Source organism: Rutidosis leptorrhynchoides, chromosome 6 (assembly GCF_046630445.1).
Source record: "Rutidosis leptorrhynchoides isolate AG116_Rl617_1_P2 chromosome 6, CSIRO_AGI_Rlap_v1, whole genome shotgun sequence".
NCBI classification, from domain to species: domain Eukaryota; kingdom Viridiplantae; phylum Streptophyta; class Magnoliopsida; order Asterales; family Asteraceae; genus Rutidosis; species Rutidosis leptorrhynchoides.
In genome coordinates, this window is record NC_092338.1 from 153,601,409 (window position 1) to 153,626,920 (window position 25,512).

The 25,512-nt window shown below is 29.8% G+C and overlaps 1 non-coding gene across 1 annotated transcript; it reads left to right on the forward strand.

The window, feature by feature from the left end:
• The first annotated feature begins 980 nt into the window (after nt 1-980).
• LOC139856317 (small nucleolar RNA R71) lies at nt 981-1,087 on the forward strand. The gene has a single exon (XR_011761806.1). It is a non-coding gene; the product is annotated as a small nucleolar RNA R71 (small nucleolar RNA).
• The last annotated feature ends 24,425 nt before the right edge of the window (nt 1,088-25,512 follow it).

The window sequence follows — 25,512 nt, forward strand, 5'->3', positions numbered from 1 at the left end:
TGGTTTAACATAAGGTTTAGCCTTAACTGTGTTATCTTCATTAACCTTTTCAACTACCGGTTCTGATTCCCTCTCTTGCTTAGGCTGTGGTGCCTGTGTAGTAGGAATAGAGTCATCAGAAATTACATGTATTTCAGGTGGTTTAAGTGTAATACCACTTCTTGTGTAATGGATTTAGCTGTTTTATATTCGGGGGTTAGCATTTGTATCGCTAGGTAGACTCCCTGGTTTTCTTTCACCTATCAACCTTGCTAGGTTACTTACTTCTTGTTCCAGATTTTTGATTGAAGCTTGTTGATTTCTAAATGCTTGAGCATTTTGTTCATTAGTTTGTTTCTGAGATGTGAAAAATTGAGTTTGAGATTCAACTAGCTTTGACATCATATCTTCTAAATTTGGCTTTTTATCATCGGTTTGTGGTGGTTTATTAAAATAACCAGGTCTTTGCTAATTGTAAGTATTGTTAGATACTTGTTGATTGTTAGGACCTTGTTAGTTGTTGTGTTGGGCATTTTGATTGTATGAAACATTTCGATTATAGTTTGGCCTTGGCGGTTGATAATTATTTTGATAATTATTTACCGGCCTTCGGTTCATGTATGAAACATTTTCTCGTTGTTCCATTGTTTGTTCAACACTGAGACAATCTTTTGTCAAATGTGGTCCTCCACACTGCTCACAACTAATTCGTATTGCGTGAATATCTTTAGACATATTTTCCATTCGTCTCTCGAAAGCATCTAACTTTGCAGAAATGGAATCAAAGTCATGGCTAGAATTGGCTCTAGCCGCTTTAGATGAACGAAAAATATCTTTTTCTTGATGCCACTCATGTGAGTGGGAGGCTGTGTTATCAATAATTTTGTGAGCTTTAGTTGCGATTTTCTTCATAACGGAACCACTAGTTGTTGTGTCGATGTCCTTTCGTGTAGCAACGTAAGACACCTTGGTAGAATATTTTTACTATTTGATAAGTGTCTAAACCGTGTTGAGGACATCCTCTCAATAACTTTCCGAAACTTGTCCACGCCTCATATAATGTTTCATTTGGCTTTTGCGCGAACGTAACAATTTCTCCTTGAAGTCTCACGGCTTTAGATGCCGGAAAGAATCTTTTAAGAAATTTCTCAACTAAAACATCCCATGTATCAATCGCTCCTTCAGGTAACGATTCTAACCAATCTTTGGCTTCTCCCTTTAAAGTCCAGGAAAACAACATGAGATAGATCTGTTCATCTTCAACTTCTCTGATTTTGAATAGAGTACAAATCCTATTAATAGTTCAAAGATGTTCGTTTGGATCTTCTTTTGGCGTACCACTAAATTGGCATTGATTAGTTACCATGTGTAGGGTTTGTCCTTTGATTTCATAATCTGGCGCATTAATGTCTGGTTGAGTAATGGCATGTCCTTGGCCCGTGCGTGTGGCTCTCATTCGATCTTTCATACTTAGAGGTTCCAGATTTTCCATGATTGAATTTGTTGAATCTGAATCACTAGAGGATTCTGATTTAATGGTTTCTTCCTCGATAACCTCTGGTTGTATGATTTGTGGTTCAGGAGGAATAATTAGTGGTTCAGGATCTCTGAATTATCCTTGAATATCCTCCGGGTTCTCAATTGTAAAGTCGGGTTCAAAAAATGGATTATCGGAAATTTGAATTGGAGTACTCGTTCGACTAGATGATGATTCTAAAGAAAAATCAACGGCGAAAATATTGGCTAGATGTCTTGATCGAGTTACAGGTGGTGAACATATGAAAGGTGGTGAACTTTTTGCTCGTTGCATTCACTGAATATCTTATTAGAAATTATATAAGTTATCAAATTAATAGACTTTTCTGTTTTTGCTCACGTTTCGAATAGCCAAAAGATGCAGCAGGGAGCCAGGATTCATTAAATCTGAAAATCCACAACTCAGCCACTAACAAATCCAACTATTTCTACGAAGCAGAAAATTTTGGATGTCTATCAATTTAATCGCTTAAAATAATTTTTTCGTCGAAATTTAAAGAAAATAAAAAGTCTATGTCCTAAAAACTAGAGCGTAGAGATGAGAAAGAAAAAGAGCGCGTCGAAAAATAAGAGTCGGAAAATAAACGTCGAAAAACAAAATAAACTTAGAAATTAAAGTTTTATGTCTAAAGCTTAGCGTCAAGAGATCTTAAAAACTAAAAGTTGCGACTAAAGTTCTAAAGGTTCTAAAGAAAAAACAACAATTACTTAAAAGGCACTAAAATCTATAAACTGCGTCGCAAAATTCTAAAGCGCCTAAATCTTTAATCTAAAGAAAAAGCACTTAAGGGATTTTACGGCAAAGCCTAAAAATCTAGAAATATAAAATAACTACGGCAAAAACTAAGTTTAAAGCTAATTACGAACGATAAATATACAAATTACGAAGTAAATGATACAAATATACAATTTATAAAAAGAAACAAAAGAAATTTTTTTGATAAAATTACTTATTTTTATAAAAAATATTATTTTTATAGTATTATTTTATAAAAATATTAATTTATATAATTAATAATAATAAATAAACTTAATATTACAAAATGTAAATTAAAACTAAAATTAAAAACTAATTAATTAATTAAAACCCTAATTAAATTAATTATAGTAAATTATTAAACCCTAATCCCGTAATTAATGCGTACTAGGTTTCAGCTGCCAGAACAGCTCCGCGATTGCAGTGTTCAGTACCTGAGGAGCTCCGCGACTGCGGATATGAATAGTGTTGGGTTCGGCTGTTGGGCCAAAAACAGACTCGGGCCAGTTGAGTTTTTATTTAAAAATTAATTTGGGCTTCGAATTAACTAGCCCAGTTCATTTTTTTATATTTATTTGATTTTTTTTAATTTTATAAAATAAAAGATATAAAATAAAAATAAATTTATATTTTAAAAACTTAATAAAAATACTTTTTATAGATAAATTCTTATATATATATATATATATATTATATTTTTTTTTAATATTCAAAACTTATATAAATATATTTTTACAAAAATAGTTTAAAATATAAAAAAAAAATATAATATAGCGTTTCGCTTCAGCGTTGTCCTCGACAGCAACGTCAAAAATACTTGATGTGTGCAGCGGTGTATACAAAATACTATTAATTTTATTACGAAATACTATTAAATACGATACAATTTACACAAGTTATTTATTTATAGAATGGATATACCTAAACCTTGCTACAACACTTATAGGCAGTGTATCTAATTGTAGAGTAGTGTAGTTTTTAGTAAGTCTAGTTCGTTCCACAGGGATCCAATTATTGCGTACACTATATTTTTAAACAATTATATTTGTATAAAGATATATATATATATATATATATATATATATATATATATATATATATATATATATATATATATATATATATATATATTAGTAATATAGTAGTATTATTATTATTATAAAAGGGTGTTTTACCGTTTAATGACCGGTTTCTCTATTTTAAGTCTTATATCACAGTTAAAACCTAATGCAAAATATTATATATAAATAGAACTTATTTTAAAGCGTAAAGTAAATGACGATTAATAAAAATGCGATAAAAATAAAAGTACGATAATTTAAAGTACAATAAATAAAATGACGGTAAATAAAAGTGCGATGAGATATAAAATAAAAGAATTATGCTTATTTAAACTTCCGTAATCATGATGTTTGACGTGTTGATTTTAATTTATTACCAAGGATTAATTGTCCTTTGTCCTGGATTATTTGATATGTCTATCTGGTTTTGTCCATAATAGTCCATCGGTCATAATTATAAAGTGCGAGAGTCTTCGCCAAATTAACCTTATACCCGAATTCAAATATTCCAACTAATTGGGGATTTAAACCGTAATAAGGTTTTAATTCTTTGTTAATGATTATACCAGGTTATCGACTGCGTGTAATCCAAGATTTTAATACTTTATTAACAATTACACCAATTACCCTTAAATGTAATCCACCCCTGTTTTAATGAGTCCATTGACTATTAATCCATTCCCATGTCCGGTCAAATGAACAATTATTCGTATTTATAAATATCCCGCCCACCGTACCCAGTCAAGCGTATGTGGTTATAAAAAAATACGTCAAATTATAAATCTCTATATTAAATTAACGAGATATCATTTAGTTAATATAAAGCCCATTAATAGCCCATAGTCTAATTTCCACAAGTGTCGGTCTTTTGTCCAAACCCCAATTATGGTCCAAAGCCCAATAACTCCGTCTTTAATATTTAGTCCATTACTTCGGCTCAAATAAGCATAATAATAACTTAGCTATGAGACATTAATTTAAAAAGGTTGAACATAACTTACAATGAGTATTAATCGTGTAGTGTTACACGGACAGAGTTTCGACTTACAAAACCTTAAAACGTTCGCTACAATAACCTTATTATTATTATTATTATTATTATTATTAACTTATAAATTTACTTACAAAACCTTTAAATTAAAATTATAAATTAAAAAAAAAATTTACTTATTAGTTTTTATAACTTTTAACAATAAATAAAAATATAAACTTTTTTAATTTAACTAAACTTTAAAAATATAGATATATATATATTTTTTCTTTTTCTTGTTTTTATTTTTTGTTTTTAATATTTAAAACTTATGTAAATATATTTTTACAAAAATAGCTTAAAAACTAAATTTTTTTATTATAGCGTTCTACGGCGTCCCCGGAAGCGGCGCCAAAAATACTTGATGTATGCGAGGTGTAGTACGAAATAGATTATATTTTACTACGAAATACTATTAAATACGATACAATTTGCATAAGTTATTTATTTATTTATTGAATGGAATATACCTAAATCTTGCTACAACACTTATAGGCAGTGTACCTAATCGTAGAGTAGTGTAGTTTTTAGTAAGTCTGGTTCGTTCCAAAGGGATCTGCTGAGTTTAACGCTATATTTTTAAACACTATATTTATATATATATATATATATATATATATATATATATATATATATATATATATATATATATATAAGTAGTATTATTATTATTATAAAAGGAGGGTTTTACCGTTTAGTGACCGGTTTGTCGATTTTATGTCTTAAGTCACAATTAAAACCTAATGTAAAATATTAAATATAAATATAACTTAATTTAAAGTGTAAAGTAAATGACGATAAATAAAAGTGCGATAATTAAAAGTGCTAGAATTTAAAGTACGATAAATAAAATGACGATAAATAAAAGTGCGATGAGATATAAAATAAAGGAATTATGCTTATTTAAACTTCCGTAATCATGATGTTTGACGTGTTGATTTTAACTTATTACCATGGGTTAATCGTTCTTTATCCTGGATTATTCGATACGTCCATCTGGTTTTTGTCCATAATAGTCCATCGGTCATAAATATAAAGTGCGAGTGTCCTCGTCAAATTACCCTTATATCTGAAGTCAAATATTCCAACTAATTGGGGACTTAAACTGTAACAAGGTCTTAATAGTTTGTTTATAATTACACCAGGTTATCGACTACGTGTAATCCAAGGTTTTAATACTTTGTTAACAATTACACCAATTTTCCTTGTATGTAATTTACCCCTGTTTTAATGAGTCCATTGACTTTTAATCCATTCCCGTATCCGGTTAAATGAACGATTATTAGTATTTATAAATATCCCGCCCATCGTGTCCGATCGAGTGTATGTAGTTATTTATAATTACCTCAAATTGTAAATCTTTATATTAAATTAACGAACTATCATTCAGTTAAACAAATATAAAGCCCATTAATAGCCCATAGTCCAATTTCCATAAGTGTCGGTCTTTTGTCCAAACCCCAATTATGGTCCAAAGCCCAATAACCCCGTCTTTAATATTTAGTGCAACATCACGATTACTTCAGCTTAAATAAACATAATAATAACTTAGCTACGAGACATTAATTTAAAAAGGTTGAACATAACTTACAATGAGTATTAATCGCGTAGTGTTACACGGATAGAATTTCGTATTACAAACTTAAAAAATTCGCCACTATAACCTTATTATTAACTTAATATTAAAATTATAATTAATATATATATATATATATATATATATATATATATATATATATATATATATATATATATATATATATTGAGAGAGAGTGAGTATCAGTTGATGAAGGTGTACACAATTCATCCAAAAATTGCTGAATTTATAGATGTGGCCAGGTACTTCACTCCATGCGATCGCATGGGAATAAGGCCTCCAGGCCATGCGATCGCATGGCCTACTTTTCCAGCATCAAATGCTTCCAAAACGTGGGCGGCTCTTGATTTATTTATTATATAATATATTATATATAATTATATATATATTATATTATATTCTTGTGCATCGTTGACTTGTAATTTTAGGCCCGTTGCGTCGCGCGTTGATAGTTGGTTCATGTCCCGGTTCTGGATTTTCGAACGTCCTTTCGTACAATTTAATATCTTGTACTTTGCGTTTCGCGGCTCGTACTCTTGTAACTTTTAGACGTTTCTCAGCAATAATTTGAACCACTTGGATTGTACTTTGTACTTTTTAGCGTTTTGGTCATTTGCGTCTTCAAATCGTCGAACCTGTCTTTTGTCTTCACCTTTTATTATTTAAACGAATATCACTTGTAAATAGAACAATTGCAACTAAAAGCTTGTCTTTCTTGAAGGATAATGCTATGAAATATATGTTCGTTTTTAGCATTATCAAATATTCCCACACTTGAGCATTGCTTGACCTCAAGCAATATAGAACTTGAATATAAACTTTACTAGAATCACTTCTTTATTCTTCACACTTTGTACATCAGTGATTTTGATACGGTGGTATGAACAATGATAGTAGCGTTGTGGTTTACAGTCCCACATGACTATAAAAATTTAGATCCGTTATAAAATTGAATCTTTATGAAAACATTTGATCTTTTGAAAATTCAATCTAGCTTTTACCCTAGATAAGTTTTCCGGAATAACCCTTCACCGGTGTTTGTAAAATATTTTTGTGGGTTTTGTGGGTTTCAGATTTGAAAATTTTAGCTCAAAACTTGCGGTTTTGTGTCACCTACTTGCTAACCTTGTATTGGGAAAGCAACACATCCAGTATACTTGCTCCGTATATTACCTTTCGGTAAACTACCGTCCGGTTGTAAAGGAAAGCGTTGAACAAGCAACTGTTAAGGCAATGTCTAATGACATGCTTTTGATTATGGTCTATATCGTGTCGGATGCAATTACTATCCTTTGTAGGAGCAATAGTAAATATCACCCTATAGTTTTTCGGTCTGGCACAAGGTCCTGTCTTCGACCATGCTATGCAACCACCGCACCCGATTTGGTTCAGGTGACCTAATGAATTTCGGTGAATTCTTAGGATTTTACGTTCAATGGTAATGAACGCATTGAAAATGGGTTTTCAAAAAACAAATCGGTTTGTAATTTGATCAAAATATTTTCTCGTTCAAGCTCGAGTTTAGATATCATTGAATTCCATGAGTTTGAATTCTCAATCTTTAAGTTCAATCTCAAGGATTGAGTAATATCAGGCTTAAAAGCTGATTTTTGATCTTTAAGGAGATTATCCTTTCTATGGATCTGATTCATTAGTCTTATCAAACTAATTTGGACGGTGTCCCCCATTGTACGAGACAGATCCTCTCATGGTTAGGATAAGTCTCACCACATGGCGACCCTGTTTGATGCTAAGGTCCGTAGATTTCCTGCTAATTTTAGAGATGACTTTTCTAGATTTTTCGTCAACCTACAACTGGTCTGGATGACAACTTCCTGACCTAAATCAAGAAGCGCGTGTCTTTTTCTCGGAAGACTTTACTTCCTTTTAAATTCCATTTATATTACAATAAACTGGGTAAAACTGATTAATATCGTCCAAAACAAAAGTATCTTCAATTATTTGTACAAAAATATGTGATATATGTTTTAAATAACTTGGTAAATTTTTCCCACACTTGGCCTTTATTTTTATTTCTTTGCCTTTTTATTCTCTTTTATTCCATTTTAAATGAATTCAAGCGTTTTGGGTTGTTTCTCAATTTGTGTCCTTTCCGAGGTAACAATAATTTCAGTGTTAACACCTAGTTTTATCGTTCATAAATATGTATAAACATGATTTTGAGTTCATTTAGTTAAAAAAAATTAAAAAATTTTACTAGAAGTGGGTAGTCAGTATATAAGACTATGGCTGTTCTTTATTATCAGAGAGCACTAGATTCTAATACAACTACTGCTTTACTAGTAAAGTTTAACGGTGGCTATTAAACCAAGTGTATAAGTCAAATTTTTAAAACTGAAAGAATTTAATCCCTTCCCATACTAAAGATCTTGCAATGCCCTCATTTGCAAGAAATCAGTAACAATTTAAATTATTGAGGGTGATTAGCGTAGGAAAATGATTAAATTTTTTTTTACCAAAGTTTCCAAACATATTTTTGTTTGTTTGAATGATAAATGGTGCACTTCATTTGTTCATTCCTGCAGTTGTTATTTCACATATATTTTGCATCTTGTCATCAAAATTAGTTGCTTTTGCTGAACTTAATGCCAGTATTTGAAAATGCGCTGTTTTACCCTGTTGTGTACATGAGATAAAATACATACAATACAAATATAAACATGCATGGTATTTTGAAATGGGACTTAATATCCCACTTTCAAATTACAAAAATGAAATATTAGTACAAAATAATAAAAATGTTAAACATTAAATAAAAGAATCAAAATGTTAAATGTTTAACATAAATAGATAAAAAATAATAAAAGATAAGAAATCACCAATGGAACACTATCAATTTGGATATGGATTCCAGTTCAAATCATCGCACGGGTTTCATGGTTGGTGATAGGTGTCCTGGTAGGCTTGGTTGGGGTCGTACAGGTCAAAGGGTGGTCGCATGCTGGGCTGATGTGGTGGATAAAAAGCAGGCCGAGTTGGGATATAGTTATGTGGTACCTGATATGATAGCTGGCTCATGACCAGGTGTTGATGAACTTGCCAGCTATCGTGTTGGTGTCGCCTGGATTGCTCATACTCATCCGCGGCTCTCCAATGTTCATACTGATGATTCCTAGCCTGGTTATTCATTTCCACCTCATCTACATGCTGGAAGATGAAATGACCCGTTCATATACATTATAAACGATTCACAATAGTTGATTACATTGCGAGGTATTTGACCTCTATATGATACATTTTACAAACATTGCATTCGTTTATAAAAGATAAAATTTCTTTACATCGAAAATTGACAGGCATGCATACCATTTCATAATATCCACTATCCAACTATAAATTGATTTAATAATAATCTTTGATGAACTCAATGACTCGAATGCAACGTTCTTCGAAATATGCTATGAAAGACTCCAAGTAATATCTTTAAAATGAGCAAATGCACAGCGGAAAATTTCTTTAACACCTGAGAATAAACATGCTTTAAAGTGTCAACCAAAAGGTTGGTGAGTTCATTAGTTTATCATAATCATTTATTTTCATCATTTTAATAGACCACAAGAATTTCATTTCTAGTTCTTATAAATATACGTCCCATGCATAGAGACAAAAATAATCATTCATATGGTGAACACCTGGTAACCGACATTAACTAGATACATATAAGAATATCCCCTATCATTCCGGGATCCTCCTTCGGACATGATATAAATTTCGAAGTACTAAAGCATCCAGTACTTTGGATGGGGTTTGTTAGGCCCAATAGATCTATCTTTAGGATTCGCGTCAATTAGGGTGTCTGTTCCCTAATTCTTAGATTACCAGACTTTAATAAAAAGGGGCATATTCGATTTCGATAATTCAACCATAGAATGTAGTTTCAATTACTTGTGTCTATTTCGTTAAACATTTATAAAAGCGCATGTATTCTCAGTCCCAAAAATATAAAGGGTAAAAAGGCAAATGAAACTCACCATACTGTATTTCGTAGTAAAAATACATATAACGTCATTGAACAAGTGCAAGGTTGGCCTCGGATTCACGAACCTAAATTAATTATATATAATTATGTGTTGGTCAATATTTGTCTAACAAATTAGGCCAAGTCATAGTGTACCACAATCCTAATGCTCGAGAGTAATATGCAAAAGTCAACAAAAGTAAATTTGACTCAAAATAATTTCCAAAAATCTATACATGATTAATATATAGTTTAAATATCGTCGTTTTATATTTTTAAATATTTTTAAAAGATTTATTAGAGTAAATAATATAATTTATTTATTAATAAATAAAATTTTATATTAAATTTATATAATATAATATACTTTTATATATATTAAGTAATAAAATTTATAGGGTTCATTTAATATCATAAAGATAATATGATAGGTATTATTAAAGTAAGTTATTACACGTAGAAAAATATATTTGTATCACATATTTATTTGATAAAATAATATCTATAATGATAGTAAGTAAAAGTTGTATTATTTTGTAATAATAATTATTATTATAAAAATATCAATATTTATAATTACTAAGATGACATTATGATAAAACGATAATTCTAATTATGATAACTTTAATATTTACGATAATTTTTAATATTATCTTTAAAATAATAATTCTATTTAAAATAATAATAATAATGATATTTTATAGTAACAATGACATTTCTATTAAAATGATAGTTTTAATACTAACGATATTTTTAATAATAATAGTAATGATAAAAATAATAAGAACGATAATTTTATCTAAATCAATATCTTATAATATTTTAATTTCATCATGATATTCTTACTTATTATTTCCTAATCGTTTCGTTTAATAGCTTTTAATTGTCTTTTATATCGTGTTCATAATAATGATAATAATAGTAATCAAAATAATTAGGTGTTACAAATATTTGTTTTAATTACACTAATATTAATAATGATAGTTACTATAACATTTTTAACGATAATACTAATAATTATCTTAATGATAATATAGTAATAATAATAATAATAACAATGACAATATCCATTTTTAAATAATGATATATATATTAATAATGATAATAATAATAATAATACTAATAATAATAATAATAATAATAATAATAATAATAATAATAATAATTGGATAATAATAATAATAATACTAATTATAACTTTAACGATAATAATGATAGTAATAATAAAAAAAAATAACAATTTTTAATGATAAATCCCTTTTATTGATAAAGATAATAATAATGATAATAATAAGATAAAACTAGAACGACGATAAAAACGACGATAATAATAATCATTTTTAATAAAAATATCGAAAATTCAATTGATTATAACTTCTAATCCGTTCATCGAAACCATTCGATATCTAAAGGAAAAGTCCTTGATTTTTCGCTAGCTTTCTAAGGACATGCATATCTTGTACCTTATCTCAACCGCAAGTGTAACTAATTCAATATTCAACCTAACCTGTCTAAGGGCAATATCAAAAGTACAAGCATGCATAATCCTAAATACTCGAGCACTAGTCAGGGATACACTATTAGTATGTAAAAGTTAAATTATGAGTACTCACATATCAATATTGAGATTCAATATTGCAGGAAAGGTACGTAGACGCAACGGAAATGATAAACACTATATTGACCTCACGAGCATACCCATGAACCATACTCAATCACCTCCATAGCTATAACCCATAATTTCCTTAATCCTATCCTACTCGAAAAACAATTTTGAAATCACTCGGACAGCACTCCGTCGTAATATTTTATGTATACTAATAATATCTTGAAATAATACGGAGTAAATATATATGTAAATCGATTGAGAGAGTTTAGAGAAAAATATTTTCAAGTTTCTATGAAGTAATGAAACCTATTGAAATCTATTTATAATAGATTTTTGAATTATTAAAGTGAATTATTAAAGTATGAATTATTAAAGTGAATTATTAAAGTATGAATTATTAAAGTGAATTATTAAAGTATGAATTATTAAAGTGAATTATTAAAGTATGAATTATTAAAGTGAATTATTAAAGTATGAATTATTAAAGTGAATTATTAAAGTTAATGTAAAGTAAAAATAAAGTAAAGGTAAAGTTTAAGTATAGTAAAAGTATAAAACTATGTACGTATAATACGCGTATAAATATATATAATATTAATTTAAATCATTATATATATTTAATAAAATAAAATATAAATATCGTTATCTTTATCATACTAGTTAAGTAATGAGTTGTCAAAAGTGGTTCTAGATATTTATAAAAGTTATATACGTTTTAATAATAAAGTTCTTTTTAAACTGAAAACGTTTTTGTACGTTTGAAACTAAATAGATCAATCGAGTCTTCATGAGATTCAATCTTCCACTATCCTTTGTCTAGTTCTCAATGATTGACAATTTGTTCTTATTTATAAATCACTTTACCATTTTCCGAATATTATTAAAACGGAAAGATTTCTCAAATCAACGTGGGCCTTTCAACAGAGACTTGTAATCATAATTCAATATATCTGATAATTCAATCATTTGATCTTATCTTCTAATTCCATTGATAAATATTTTGAAATAGATACAATCATATAAAGTATTTAATCTAATATTTTATTTACGTTTCAAGTTATAATATATATACACATATACATATATAATCATATTCGTTTAATGGTTCGTGAATCGTTGGAACATGGTCGAGGTTGAATGAATGTATGAACATAGTTTAAAATTCTTGCAATTTAACTTAACAAATATTGCTTATCGTGTCGGAAAAACATATAAAGATTAAAGTTTAAATTTGGTTGGAAATTTCCGGGTTGTCACAGTACCTACCCGTTAAAGAAATTTCGTCCCGAAATTTGAGTGGAAAGGTCGTGAATAATAATAAGTATGTTTTCATGATGCATACGGGCTGAAAATTAGAGTTTTATCATCATCGAATAATTTGGATAAACAATCCATTTATATGAAGAGTACGAATGAAGCTAACATAGAAGAGTGAAATGAGTAAGCGTAGATTCATCTTATCATTTGACGTAGATATGATTGATTCCCAGATTTCAAGGGATTTGAAGAAAATCTTCTTAATAAGATTTGACTCTCCGGTAATCAAGGGAATTAGGATCCGCTTTAAATGTGATCGTCCATTTTAATTGTTCTGTCGGAGATTTTCTTATAAATTCACCTCCTTCATTTCCTTACAACTTATACCTTCTGTTGATGCATTTTATGCAAGTTCCTAGACATCTACCCGCGTCCATTGCAGGTACAACAGTTTACAGGCCACCATGATTGCTTGTTATTATCCTATCCGTGTTTGTATGTGGTTACAGGAACTGCAGGAATGAGATTTAGATGTTTAACTATGTTAGACTTAGTCAGACGTACGAGTGAAGCCTCACTAGTACAACTGACAGGCTCATACGCACGGTTTATGCTGAGCTAAGTCACAATTACAACCTAAATGAGAAGACACGAGTGAGTGATCACCCGAACGACTGATGAAGCTAACTCGTACGTGTGATGAATGAATCCTATAGGTGAGTCAACAGCAGGGGTATATAAAGTCTTATGTTCTTCATTTTAGGTTAAGCCTCTCATTTGTTACACACACTCAGATCTAGTAAGCTCCTCTGATTCTCTCTCAGTCTAAATCACCCAGGTGGTGAATAATAGCTCTAGGTGTTGATCTAATTACACTTGATTTAGTTGTGGTTTGACTAAATTAATCAAAAAAAAACTTAATCTATTCACTAGAGGGTTTGATTCACTTATTCCGCCATTGTGTGAGTTAAATCTGTTGATTTCTAAGTTCCTAGTCATGTTTCATCACCTTCTATTCTTTCCCCCTCAACTCATATTTTAAAGTATTCATCAATATGCTCCATCCAGTTCTGATTCTCGATATACTTCTAACTTTCATATCGTTCATTCTTCTTTTTCATCTACCGCCGGAAGAATCTATTTACTTCTACTATACTCTTGGGTTTATAGTGTTTCTAGTTCTCCCGTGTCTTTATATTGCTATATGCATCGATATATATGGTTTATAATTTCTGGTTTGTCGTTGGGATTTATATGTTCCCTTATATTTCAAAGTATCTGCTTCTGTCTTCTATAATCATTATCATTCACAGTTAATGCTCTCTTTTATTTGCTGCAATTTATACCCCAATTTCTATTTCGGAGTTTTGTCCTTTCGTTTCTTCTTCTTGCGATTAAGCACCGCTTGTAATGGTCCAGAATTCACAGATATGAATTTCAGAATGAACATTGTTAATGTTCTAGGAAGGAAATTGTGATGGCACGATCTTGACTTGTCAAATTACTAGAATACCTTGGAAAAGGCCTAATCATCAAGAAATATTTTCTTGATATTTTAGAGGTTAAATAGAATACAAGAGTCGTATAACATGGCACATGATGATGTTATGATCTGTGAATCATCACGTTCCATTTAGAAACTCAGCATGACTTACTGTAATATAATCACATTGATCAAGTGTCATTATATTATACTAATTCATGCTTCAGTTCCCAACATTACTTCAAAATATTCCTATTTTAAACTTGAATGTTTCAGAATTTTGAAACTAAAATAGTTTCTTTTATGATGTAATACAAATAGCGCGAAGAGGTAAATGATTTCAAATAAGAAAAATTAAGAAAATATCTTCAGAAATATGGAGGATATTTATAATGAAAGATATGATGATATTTTAGAATTTCTAATATCAGAGGATGATGAAGAATATTCTCCGCAGGGGTTTAGAGTCAGGAGTAAGGTATTCGTTAATGACTTCAGCAGGTACTGAATCATTTGGATCCTTTGAAGTCAGATTCAGTCTTTGTAATTTGTCCACAGCCTCCTTCCTACTTTGCTCAATCCATTTTCCAGTTCCAAAACTTCTCTTTTTCTGCGCTTTGCCAACACACTTCATCATTATCATCCAGCTTTTACCGTTTAAAGTCGTTTATAGTTTTTGCTGCTTCATCAGCATTTTTTTTTCCATTTTCGGAGAACCAATTCGTAGTTCGGAGTGTTTTTCAGAAACTTCACATTCAAATTATGTCCAGAAGATAGACGTTATATATACACATATAACTGTTGGTGTAGACATCCTGCGAGATTTCAAAATATTGATTGCTAATTCCCAATGATTCGTATGGCAATTCTCATTACAAGATGCGAATGAGTAAATGATGGGGTTTCAATGAATAATTATAATGACTTTTTGGAGAGGCTAAAGTCAAAGGGTAATGAAGTTGTTGGTACATCTGCTAATAATGTGGTGGAATGTAAAAGGTTCCCTGGTAACAAAGGTGTATATCTCAAGGTTATAATAAGGTTAGTCTGACTGAAAAGTTGAAGTTGACTTGCTGGAGCTGTGACAAAACTGGCTACTTTGAATAGGAGTCGCAAAGTTATTTTTGCTAATAAATGCCAAAGAATCTGACGCGGATACGTTGTTTAAACTTTTACTTTGGTTTCAAGAGTTTTTCGGGTACATAACTGTGGGTAACATGTGGTTGGATCATCATTTCGATTGCTCATCATTTAAAGTGTCTTCAGAAATTTTCGAAGGGTTTGAACACAGATTGTAATCGTTAACATACATTTGATGTTTTAACACAGTTTTGAAGTCAAAATATAGCTTGTGAAAGATGTAAAGATCTAAGAGTGATGATCTTGGTCATATCTCAAGTTGAATTTTGAGATTTCAAAATCAGAATATGTAATTAAATTTTGAATGAGTATGGTTGTTTTGATTTCTATAAAAGAATGTATATTGTTGTGAAAGTAGGGAGTATAATAGATGATTTGCTGAATCAGATTCGAAGAATGTAACATATTAATTGTGAATTTATATATCTCTCGGGTATTACCTACCCGTTAAAAAAAAAATTCACAATTAATATTTTATACAAAAGAATTTTATTACAGTCTTTATGAAAATATATATATGTATATTTTCTTCAGATGTAACATAGATTTAATGAGTTAATGTTAAATTAAACTCATTTGATTTACGGTTGAAACTAGAATTGAATAATCCCTAAAGGCTTTAAAAAGTACATAACTTTTACGCAGTATTTCTTTAATGACATTGAAATTATGAATCAATACTTCGTTATTTGTTGATGTATGATGTTCGGTTCGTGGAATTCTTATGAATTTCGCAAAGTACGAATGATGTTATCTGAAAAGTTTCGGGTACATCGATGATGAAAGTGTAAAATCAAATATATACTTGATTTATTATGAATTGGAATTTGTTGAATTGCGACAGAGATTGTAGTTAACGCTGGTTAAGTTGCGGCCGAAGGACGTACATTATTGCATATTTGTAATATGAATTAACCGAGTAGTTAAGATTCACACACAATAGCTTAGCACGGAAAGATTTATTTCAATATATATATATATATATATATATATATATATATATATATATATATATATATATATATATAATATACATATAATTTCTTCAGAGTGAATGAGTTAATTCTTCATAACTCGTTGATACAATATACACGTTATTGATTCGTAATGATGTCCACAGTGATTCTTGAACTGACGGAGTTTGTGATGTTATCGGTGTTGTTGATTCGGATGTTGACTGTACTGACGATGCTGGTAACGCTGATGGTACTGTTGATGCTGTTGGTAAAGCAAGTTTAGCTTGTTAATCACACACCATTTTTGTCAGGGTTTCTACTCTTCCTTCTATCATTTTGGTTTGCTTAACTGATTTATGGTTAGGGCTAGATTAGATAATCTCTAAGACTTTAGAGATTACATAATCGCCGCGGAATGTTTCTCCAATGAAGTTATGAATTAATACTTCATCAATTATTGTTGTTGGTACTCCTTGGTATCTATGGTGCGTATGACGTTGATGCTCGTGGGACAGATTGTGAAGTTGAGGTTTACGACGCGGTTGTGGTTGGAGGTGGTAATGGTACTGTTGGCGTTGATGATGGTGGTACTGGTTATGCTGCTGATGCTGCTGCTGGTGTTTGTAATCTCTGCACCATATTCTCCAAAGCCACTACCCGAGCGCGAAGCTCGTTGACTTCTTCTATTACACCGGGGTGATTGTCGGTTCGGTCGAGCGGATAAATAAAATCTAAAATTTGATGTAATATATAATCGTGACGAGATACTCTGGAAATGAGCGAGAAAATGGTGTTTCGGACAGGTTCGGCGGTAAGTGCTTCAGGTTCTTCGTCAAGAGGGCAATGTGGTGGATGGAAGGGATCACCTTCTTCTTGTCTCCAATGATTGAGGAGGCTACGAACCCATCCCCAATTCATCCAGAATAGGTGATGACTGATTGGTTGATCTATTCCGGTCACACTGCTTTTGGAGCTTGAATGGGATTCCATTTCGGAATCTGAGTGACTTGAACTGATGACGAATTCCATTTCGTACGATTGGATAAAGGATTTTTTTTTTCGATATGAAATGATTTTGGCTAACGGATGGTATTCTAATTACATAGAATATATATATATATATATATATATATATATATATATATATATATATATATATATATATATATATATATATATATAGATCAAAAGATTTCATTGATTACGGAGGACTTTGCGGGATATGTCAGGCAAAGTTTAAAGTAACAGATACGATAAGATATGATTTAGCAGATATGCTAAGATATGAATTTTTGTCTATACACTATTCATGCAATCAATGCAGCAAGACGTGTCTTAGACTAAAAATGATAAGCAGGTAATTTCCTGAGGATGATAAGTAGTTAATTTTTGACACAAAATGATAAGCAAAACTTTTGACATGCAGACACGGTCGAAGTCCAGACTCACTAATGCATCCTATCGACTTATCAGTTAGACACATTAATGCAGACCTGGTTCGCTAAGACCACCGCTCTGATACCAACTGAAATGACCCGTTCATATACATTATAAATGATTCACAATAGTTGATTACATTGCGAGGTATTTGACCTCTATATGATACATTTTACAAACATTGCATTCGTTTTTAAAAGACAAAATTTCTTTACATCGAAAATTGACAGGCATGCATACCATTTCATAATATCCACTATCCAACTATAAATTAATTTAATAATAATATTTTATGAACTCAATGACTCGAATGCAACGTTCTTCGAAATATGCTATGAAAGACTCCAAGTAATATCTTTAAAATGAGCAAATGCACAGCGGAAGATTTCTTTAACACCTGAGAATAAACATGCTTTAAAGTGTCAACCAAAAGGTTGGTGAGTTCATTAGTTTATCATAATCATTTATTTCCATCATTTTAATAGACCACAAGAATTTCATTTCCAGTTCTTATAAATATACGTCCCATGCATAGAGACAAAAATAATCATTCATATGGTGAACACCTGGTAACCGACATTAACTAGATACATATAAGAATATCCCCTATCATTCTGGGATCCTCCTTCGGACATGATATAAATTTCGAAGTACTAGAGCATCCAGTACTTTGGATGGGGTTTGTTAGGCCCAATAGATCTATCTTTAGGATTCGCGTCAATTAGGGTGTCTGTTCCCTAATTCTTAGATTACCAGACTTTAATAAAAAGGGGCATATTCGATTTTGATAATTCAACCATAGAATGTAGTTTCAATTACTTGTGTCTATTTCGTCAAACATTTATAAAAGCGCATGTATTCTCAGTCCCAAAAATATAAAGGGTAAAAAGGCAAATGAAACTCACCATACTGTATTTCGTAGTAAAAATACATATAACGTCATTGAACAAGTGCAAGGTTGGCCTCGGATTCACGAACCTAAATTAATTATATATAATTATGTGTTGGTCAATATTTGTGTAACAAATTAGGCCAAGTCATACTGTACCACAATCCTAATGCTCGAGAGTAATATGCAAAAGTCAACAAAAGTAAATTTGACTCAAAATAATTTCCAAAAATCTATACATGATTAATATATAGTTTAAATATCGTCGTTTTATATTTTTAAATATTTTTAAAAGATTTATTAGAGTAAATAATATAATTTATTTATTAATAAATAAAATTTTATATTAAATTTATATAATATAATATACTTTTATATATATTAAGTAATAAAATTTATAGGGTTCATTTAATATCATAAAGATAATATGATAGGTATTATTAAAGTAAGTTATTACACGTAGTAAAATATGTTTGTATCACATATTTATTTGATAAAATAATATCTATAATGATAGTAAGTAAAAGTTGTATTATTTTGTAATAATAATTATTATTATAAAAATATCAATATTTATAATTACTAAGATGACATTATGATAAAACGATAATTCTAATTATGATAACTTTAATATTTACGATAATTTTTAATATTATCTTTAAAATAATAATTCTATTTAAAATAATAATAATAATGATATTTTATAGTAACAATGACATTTCTATTAAAATGATAATTTTTGTTAAAATGATAGTTTTAATACTAACGATATTTTTAATAATAATAGTAATGATAAAAATAATAAGAACGATAATTTTATCTAAATCAATATCTTATAATATTTTAATTTCATCATGATATTCTTACTCATTATTTCCTAATCGTTTCGTTTAATAGCTTTTAATCGTCTTTTATATCGTGTTCATAATAATGAAAATAATAGTAATCAAAATAATTAGGTGTTACAAATATTTGTTTTAATTACACTAATATTAATAATGATAGTTACTATAACATTTTTAACGATAATACTAATAATTATCTTAATGATAATATAGTAATAATAATAATAATAACAATGACAATATCCATTTTTAAATAATGATATATATATTAATAATGATAATAATAATAATAATACTAATAATAATAATAATAATAATAATAATAATTGGATAATAATAATAATAATACTAATTATAACTTTAACGATAATAATGATAGTAATAATAAAAAAATAACAATTTTTAATGATAAATCCCTTTTATTGATAAAGATAATAATAATGATAATAATAAGATAAAACTAGAACGACGATAAAAACGATGATAATAATAATCATTTTTAATAAAAATATCGAAAATTTAATTGATTATAACTTCTAATCCGTTCATCGAAACCATTCGATATCTAAAGGAAAAGTCCTTAATTTTTCGCTAGCTTTCCAAGGACTTGCATATCTTATACCTTATCTCAACCGCAAGTGTAACTAATTCAATATTCAACCTAACCTGTCTAAGGGCAATATCAAAAGTACAAGCATGCATAATCCTAAATACTCGAGCACTAGTCAGGGATACACTATTAGTATGTAAAAGTTAAATTATGAGTACTCACGTATCAATATTGAGATTCAATATTGCAGGAAAGGTACGTAGACGCAACGGAAATGATAAACACTATATTGACCTCACGAGCATACCCATGAACCATACTCAATCACCTCCATAGCTATAACCCATAATTTCCTTAATCCTATCCTACTCGAAAAACAATTTTGAAATCACTCGGACAGCACTCCGTCGTAATATTTTATGTATACTAATAATATCTTGAAATAATACGGAGTAAATATATATATGTAAATCGATTGAGAGAGTTTAGAGAAAAATATTTTCAAGTTTCTATGAAGTAATGAAACCTATTGAAATCTATTTATAATAGATTTTTGAATTATTAAAGTGAATTATTAAAGTGAATTATTAAAGTATGAATTATTAAAGTGAATTATTAAAGTATGAATTATTAAAGTGAATTATTAAAGTATGAATTATTAAAGTGAATTATTAAAGTATGAATTATTAAAGTGAATTATTAAAGTTAATGTAAAGTAAAAATAAAGTAAAGGTAAAGTTTAAGTATAGTAAAAGTATAAAACTATGTACGTATAATACGCGTATAAATATATATAATATTAATTTAAATCGTTATATATATTTAATAAAATAAAATATAAATATCGTTATCTTTATCATACTAGTTAAGTAATGAGTTGTCAAAAGTGGTTCTAGATATTTATAAAAGTTATATACGTTTTAATAATAAAGTTCTTTTTAAACTAAAAACGTTTTTGTACGTTTGAAACTAAATAGATCAATCGAGTCTTCATGAAATTCAATCTTCCACTATCCTTTGTCTAGTTCTCAATGATTGACAATTTATTCTTATTTATAAATCACTTTACCATTTTCCGAATATTATTAAAACGGAAAGATTTCTCAAATCAACGTGGGCCTTTCAACAGAGACTTGTAATCATAATTCAATATATCTGATAATTCAATCATTTGATCTTATCTTCTAATTCCATTGATAAATATTTTGAAACAGATACAATTATATAAAGTATTTAATCTAATATTTTATTTACGTTTCAAGTTATAATATATATACATATATAATCATATTCGTTTAATGGTTCGTGAATCGTTGGAACATGGTCGAGGTTGAATGAATGTATGAACATAGTTTAAAATTCTTTCAATTTAACTTAACAAATATTGCTTATCGTGTCAGAAAAACATATAAAGATTAAAGTTTAAATTTGGTTGGAAATTTCTGGGTTGTCACAGAAGACATCAGTATAACTATCCCTAATGACATCCCTAATGTCATCTGCTTCCTCCATCTCCTAATCCGAACCCCTCTCTACCTGTGGATGGGTGCCCTGATATGGTATTGGCATATTGTGCCTCCGTTTTAGTACCTTTGCACCTTGATAAACCTGCAAGCCTATTCTCTCGGCTTGTTCCTCAATCTCTACCATCGGACCCCCATGCTCTTTATCTACACCTAAGTACTCTCCAATGAGAGTAACAAAAATACCTCCCCCTATAATACTTCCTGCTTGCATACCCTCAACAACTTTAGACAAATAGTGGCCTACGCAATAAGGAATGTTAACAAAGCTCCTCGGGTCTCGAATACACTTAAGGTAAAATAAATCGTTTAAGGTCATTTTTTCCTTGTTTCTACCCCTTTGTGTAATTGAGTTTGCTAAGAATCTATGTATTACCCGGAGCTCTGCTCTATCAATATCTAAGTAGGAGTGTCTTCCACCCCGCGTAAACTCCCTAAATTGTGACATACGCCTCCATATGGCGTTAGCGTCAAAATTCCTATCTACTCTTTCACCTTCAGCAATTAAACTATTACAATCAGGTGTAATAATCTCAGCAGGGGTGTAGATCAGTAAAGCTCTAGCGATGTCTAACATGGACATTCTGTACATTGTACCTCCTAAAAGAAATCTAATAAAACTTTTATCTCCTAACATAGTAACCTGATTATTTAACTCTATAATGCTAAGCAATTCAAAACACAATTCTCTATATATAGTTCTACGCGTGGTAAATAAGCGGATCCAATCGTTAAATGTAGAGTTACCATACCTCTGAACTAGTAAATCCCTAACCGGTTCGGCTAGGTTAACTGTAGTGACCCAAACTTTTCCATGATTATATATTAAATGAAAACTATATTTGCATAATTAAATGTTTCCAACATGTTAAGCAATCAAACTTGTTAAGACTTGATTTATTGAAATGAGTTTCATGTAGACAATTGACCACCCAAGTTGACCAGCGATTCACGAACGTTAAAACTTGTAAAAACAACATGATATATGAAATGTCCCGTTCTTATTGATTAAAAACGTTCCATATTAATTGATTTCGTTGCGAGGTTTTGACCTCTATATGAGACGTTTTTCAAAGACTGCATTCATTTTAAAACAAACCATAACCTTTATTTCATAAATAAAGGTTTAAAAAGCTTTACGTAGATTATCAAATAATGATAATCTAAAATATCCTGTTTACACACGATCATTACATAATGGTTTACAATACAAATATGTTACATCGAAATCAGTTTCTTGAATGCAGTTTTTACACAATATCATACAAACATGGACTCCAAATCTTGTTCTTATTTTAGTATGCAACAGCGGAAGCTCTTAGTATTCACCTGAGAATAAACATGCTTTAAACGTCAACAAAAATGTTGGTGAGTTATAGGTTTAACCTATATATATCAAATCGTAACAATAGACCACAAGATTTCATATTTCAATACGCATCCCATACATAGAGATAAAAATCATTCATATGGTGAACACCTGGTAACCGACATTAACAAGATGCATATATAAGAATATCCCCATCATTCCGGGACACCCTTCGGATATGATATAAATTTCGAAGTACTAAAGCATCCGGTACTATGGATGGGGTTTGTTAGGCCCAATAGATCTATCTTTAGGATTCGCGTCAATTAGGGTGTCTGTTCCCTAATTTTTAGATTACCAGACTTAATAAAAAAGGGCATATTCGATTTCGATAATTCAACCATAGAATGTAGTTTCACGTACTTGTGTCTATTTTGTAAATCATTTATAAAACATGCATGTATTCTCATCCCAAAAATATTAGATTTTAAAAGTGGGACTATAACTCACTTTCACAGATTTTTACTTCGTCGGGAAGTAAGACTTGGCCACTGGTTGATTCACGAAACTATAACAATATATACATATATATCAAAGTCGGTTCAAAATATATTTACAACACTTTTAATATATTTTGATGTTTTAAGTTTATTAAGTCAGCTGTCCTCGTTAGTAACATACAACTAGTTGTCCACAGTTAGATGTACAGAAATAAATCGATAAATATTATCTTGAATCAATCCACGACCCAGTGTATACGTATCTCAGTATTGATCACAACTCAAACTATATATATTTTGGAATCAACCTCAACCCTGTATAGCTAACTCCAACATTCACATATAGAGTGTCTATGGTTGTTCCGAAATATATATAGATGTGTCGACATGATAGGTCGAAACATTGTATACGTGTCTATGGTATCTCAAGATTACATAATATACAATACAAGTTGATTAAGTTATGGTTGGAATAGATTTGTTACCAATTTTCACGTAGCTAAAATGAGAAAAATTATCCAATCTTGTTTTACCCATAACTTCTTCATTTTAAATCCGTTTTGAGTGAATCAAATTGTTATGGTTTCATATTGAACTCTATTTTATGAAACTAAACAGAAAAAGTATAGGTTTATAGTCGGAAAAATAAGTTACAAGTTGTTTTTGTAAAGGTAGTCATTGCAGTCGAAAGAACGACGTCTAGATGACCATTTTAGAAAACATACTTCCACTTTGAGTTTAACCATAATTTTTGGATATAGTTTCATGTTCATAATAAAAATCATTTTCCCAGAATAACAAATTTTAAATCAAAGTTTATCATAGTTTTTAATTAACTAACCCAAAACAGCGCTCGGTGTTACTACGACGGCGTAAATCCGGTTTTACGGTGTTTTTCGTGTTTCCAGGTTTTAAATCATTAAGTTAGCATATCATATAGATATAGAACATGTGTTTAGTTGATTTTAAAAGTCAAGTTAGAAGGATTAACTTTTATTTGCGAACAAGTTTAGAATTAACTAAACTATGTTCTAGTGATTACAAGTTTAAACCTTCGAATAAGATAGATTTATATGTATGAATCGAATGATGTTATGAACATCGTTACTACCTCAAGTTCCTTGGATAAACCTACTGGAAATGAGAAAAATAGATCTAGCTTCCAAGGATCCTTGGATGGATTGAAAGTTCTTAAAGTAGAATCATGACACGAAAACAATTTCAAGTAAGATTTCCACTCGAAATAAGATTGTTATAGTTATAGAAATTGAATTAAAGTTTGAATATGATTATTACCTTGTATTAGAAAGATAACCAAGGTTTATTGATCTTGGATGATTACTTGGAATGGATTTAGAAAACTTGGAAGTAAACTTGCAATCTTGGAAGTATTCTTGATTTTATGAAACTAGAACTTTTGGAATTTATGAAGAACACTTAGAACTTGAAGATAGAACTTGAGAGAGATCAATTAGATGAAGAAAATTGAAGAATGAAAGTGTTTGTAGGTGTTTTTGGTCGTTGGTGTATGGATTAGATATAAAGGATATGTAATTTTGTTTTCATGTAAATAAGTCATGAATGATTACTCATATTTTTGTAATTTTATGAGATATTTCATGCTAGTTGCCAAATGATGGTTCCCACATGTGTTAGGTAACTCACATGGGCTACTAAGAGCTGATCATTGGAGTGTATATACCAATAGTACATACATCTAAAAGCTGTGTATTGTACGAGTACGAATACGGGTGCATACGAGTAGAATTGTTGATGAAACTGAACGAGGATGTAATTGTAAGCATTTTTGTTAAGTAGAAGTATTTTGATAAGTGTCTTGAAGTCTTTCAAAAGTGTATGAATACTTATTAAAACACTACATGTATATACATTTTAACTGAGTCGTTAAGTTATCGTTAGTCGTTACATGTAAATGTTGTTTTGAAACCTTTAGGTTAACGATCTTGTTGAATGTTGTTAACCCATTGTTTATTATAAAAAATGAGATGTTAAATTGTTATATTATCATGATATATAATATATCTTAGTATGATATATATATACAGTTAAATGCT